The sequence below is a fragment of the Halichoeres trimaculatus genome, unplaced genomic scaffold (assembly GCF_033239565.1).
Source record: "Halichoeres trimaculatus isolate MK-OKI-2021-1 unplaced genomic scaffold, fHalTri1.1 fHalTri1_scaffold_7, whole genome shotgun sequence".
NCBI classification, from domain to species: Eukaryota; Metazoa; Chordata; class Actinopteri; order Labriformes; family Labridae; genus Halichoeres; species Halichoeres trimaculatus.
Window position 1 is genome coordinate 5,344,080 of NW_027437185.1, and position 4,219 is coordinate 5,348,298.

A 4,219-nucleotide genomic window follows, 5' to 3' on the forward strand; every position below is an offset into this window, starting at 1 on the left:
TGCTCTGTTGCATTGGGTGTTGATGTTTGAGGGGCAGTGTGGAGTTTCAAAGTGATCTTGAAAAGTCTCCCTTCTAGATATATGGCTGCACAAACTGACAGTATTTACTTGTTGTCACATTAGCCTACAGATACGTCAGAGCACCAGACTGCCGATAGCACTACATACAGCTGGCTACTACAACGTTTGCTTGATGTCACGTTTCAAATAGTAGCGCAACGTAACTGTTCTGATAAATACCTTAACTCAGTGCGTTGTATCCAGTAAAAAGTTGTCTTGAACAAAGAAAGTTTGTTTCGATCCAATCTCCTTTTAATTCCAAAACAAACACACACCCTGCTTTAAGTAATTTACGACAGTGTGCGTGAGACTCCAGGCCAGAAGGTAATGAGGGAGTACTATTACAACAGATCCTCCTTGTCTTACTATTAACTCACACCAGTTGTGTGTTCAGTCTGGCAACCTGTATGACTGACAGACAGCTGGAGTCACAGACTGAGGAGTTCCTGCTCTTCACACTCCATTGATAAGCCTCTTTTCATTCATGTTGGGCTCTAAAACCTCAAACCTGTTGACTCCTGACTCATTATGTTGGTTAAATGTTGTAGTCAAGCTAAATACGATCTGGTTTACACACAGTTAGTTTTATTTTGAAAGTCACAGGATGTTTTTCAGTATTTTCTTTACACAACTTCCTGCCCCACTCAATCAGCTTTTTGTCAAAGTGACATAACACATCTCCAGCATTCTGAAAAACTTGGATGGAGACAATGGAGCGGATCCAGTGTGAGTTGACTCATCGACTTGATTGGAGACAGAGAGAGCAACCTTCACAGCACATTATCAACTCAAACCCACATAACTTAATACAAACTAAGCTACTACTCATAAGCTAACCCACATCTGATCACAGTTGCTCCACAAGGTCTTCAAAGACCATCACTCTGAACTAAGGCTTCTCAAGAACAACTTTCAGGTTGAAGTTTTTACAGCATAAAGGCAAACTTTTTCTGAGATCAGCTGATGAAAAGTTAAATAATTTCTCTCCACTATGTAGCATGTATTTACCTTTACGGTTTACACTTAGCATAAATGTGAAAACAACATAGGTTGTGAAGGCTAATGAATCAGAAGTTCTGAATTCAAAAGAGGGAAATAAAGCAGGTGGCAATATGTGATGAGGCACAACAGGCAGTATCTGAGGTTCTCAAAAATGGTTTGTATTGAAATATTGAAAAGGAAAACTATATTGAAAACGAAAAAACAATAAAAACAACTGATAAACAGTTTTCTCTGAGATTTTATTTCACTTTTTCAAACCCAGTATGTAACAATAATAAAAAAAAAAGTTATCTCAAGTGATTTTTTAATTATGGTTATCCACAGGATTCAAAGTCCATAATATTGAAAAAAAAAAAAAAAACTTTGTTTTTTCCTCCAGATATATGATGATTTAAAAGGCTATAAAAAAAAGTCTGTTTCAAAAGAAAAGCTTATCTTTGTCGAGTCGTTGATGGATTCCAATGTCGGTTTGTTCCTTCAGCTCACCATCTCTCCACAACAGAAGGAAGAGAAAACTCAAAAACCCTGGGCTGTGTAAAGATAAGGCCAAAACTTAAATACTTATACTCATGAGCATTTAAGTCAATATATTAACAAGTCAATTAAAAAAGTTAACAAATTAAGTAAAGTTCCTCCCTACCTCCATAACTTTACTTAATAAACAATCAGCCGTGACATAACACAACAGTCTAGTGCATGAGCAGAAGGGGGTTCTTATTTTTTCTCCCACCAATGTCTTTTTAAATCTTTTTTTATTGGCATTGATTGTAACACTGTACCGGTATGTTTGTATTTATTCACATGTTGTGTCATTGGTGGCATGCCACAGCAAACACATCTTTTACTCAGTTACTTATTTATTTACAACAGGCATGGTTTTGTATTTTAATTGTATTCTGTTGTCGGTATGAATGTATGTATGAGCGAATGTGCATCAGATGTGAGCAGCACTGCACTTTGTCCATAACAAATTTCCCTCCGGGGACAATAAAGTTTATTTTATCTTATCTCATCTTATCTTAAATAATCAAAACAGATAACAGTTAAACTAAATCAAACATCAATAACATTTACTTTCATCTTTCTTTTTGTTTTTGTAAGTCCCACATTGTGTACTACACAGATAGTTGCTCTGTCGCACTCACGGTCACACCCAAACTCGCACATGCTCGCCAAACTTTTATTAGCCTTAGCTTACCCATCAATATGTTACTTATAACTCACTCATACAACAACAGACATGCCGAGTGAAACAAATCAGAAATCAAATCAAATCAGAATACAGAGAAAAGATGAATGCCTGTCATTCTGATTTGTTTTATAGACTTACCAATTCCAAAATAAATCAATATTTATCACGTTGTGTCATCTGGCACTACTCAGCTCCAGAGTATATGTTCAGTTACTCTGCATGCCAACCTATGAGCTTAAGCTTTCAAATTGTTCAGACTTTTCGGTAAAAATGTCTAGAGTCAAACGCCTCCAGTTATGAAAAGGACAGTTCACGCCGAATCCAGGCAAGTGATTGGTTGACTGCACTACAACGAGACATATGAACAACATGAGATCTAATAAACAAAGAGAGATCAAATGAACGAGAAATCAAACAAACAACGGGCAATTTATAATAAATGCATGTTTATCTTCACTAGTAAGTGGCAAAATTACCATTCCTGACCTGGGATACATCCTATATGTGCCATTCACAAAACATAAAGGATTCATGAGAAGGAGCAGCAGGACACCTAAAACATGGGTTGAATTTTCAAAACAGAATAATTCATACACACCGTTTCAGGACGGTAGCTCTATCTGTGTCAGTCACTCCACTTTCATCAGCCTTAAAAAATCAAGAAGCACAGACACACACAGGGAGAGCTGCACGAGGAGCAGCGTGGGGGATAATTACTGACTGAAAAGCAAACTTTATTCATCCCCTGATTCTTCTACAGTTTATCAGCTAAGACATTACAGACTGGAGTCACTGATTGCTTTCTTTATGTGAAAAGACAAAGATTTATGAGGATTAAGACTTGACAGACTTACCGTCTCCTCTGATTTGATTTATCCTCCAACCTCCTCTTAAACTTTTCCATCTCCTGCTCTCAGCTCTCAGTCAGCCAACACGCAGAGGTAACAGGGGCACATGTGGTGCTACAAACATGAGGGAGAAGTGAAGCTGTTACTGAATCCTCAGAGGATCTCACACACTTTAAAAACATCTCCTCCTCTCCTGTCATCCTTCCCCAAAGTCACATTTGTTGTTCCTCACTTCAAGGTCGCCTCTTACCCCAAAACGTTTCTGCTTCAGCTGGCTTTGTTACACATCAACAGCACACTCTCTACCTCACCCTCTCCTCCTCGTGCCTTCCCTGTCCCATTTCCAGCTCATATTCAACCACTCGAGGAGAAAAACCTGGGAGAACCACAGCTTTCCAAAGTGGTTTTGGTGTCACTGGGTTTAACACTTGTTCATGTTGCTGCATATTTCAACGATCATAAGATCTAGTTCAGACATGCAGCTGGAAAATGAGGACTGTCTAATACTAAAAGCTCCCTCAAGATTTGTAAAGTACGTCCAACAGCATGTTGGAATAATGGATCATGTTTGCACACTCATGCTGAAACTTTTGTCAGCCACTTTTTTTTTTTTTTTTGGAATGAGTTCTATTTTTAGCTACTTTTTGCATCTGTCCTGCTCGTTTCCAGGAAAGTTTGACTATTCAGAGATACTTTAGGCAACTTCAACATCACAAAAATCATCCTTAGGCTCTGTTTCTGTCCATTGCACTGGTTTCTGGTTGCTTGTGTCTTAGGCCCTCCTCACACGAGGACGGCCCCGTATCGTCTTGGCGTCAGCATCAAAACATGTATCGCTGTTTACACATCGTATTGTACATAGGCTTGTGCATTTACATGACAACGCAAAACTGTCGTCGGGTTGCCCGTCTGGTTCTGCTCCGAGCAATTTCCACGTCAACAATTGCTCATGCACGCGTAACATGCTGCGTCTCTGTATGAGCACATGTTGTTGCTGTAGCTGGTGTTGTTCATGCTCTCTGAGAAAATGTTGATATAATAGTCGAAGCAATATTTGTAGCTGCTGGAACAACATCAGAATCAACCCGCCTGACGCCATTGTTGTTGTTGTTGTGTG

The 4,219-nt window shown here is 38.9% G+C and overlaps 1 long non-coding RNA gene across 1 annotated transcript; it reads right to left on the minus strand.

Moving 5' to 3' along the window:
• Positions 1-1,442: 1,442 nt before the first annotated feature.
• Positions 1,443-3,211, minus strand: LOC141793116 (uncharacterized). Its single transcript, XR_012598391.1, has 3 exons — positions 3,109-3,211; positions 2,853-2,940; positions 1,443-1,592 (listed from the first exon to the last, which is right to left on the minus strand). It is a non-coding gene; the product is annotated as an uncharacterized LOC141793116 (long non-coding RNA).
• Positions 3,212-4,219: the final 1,008 nt, after the last annotated feature.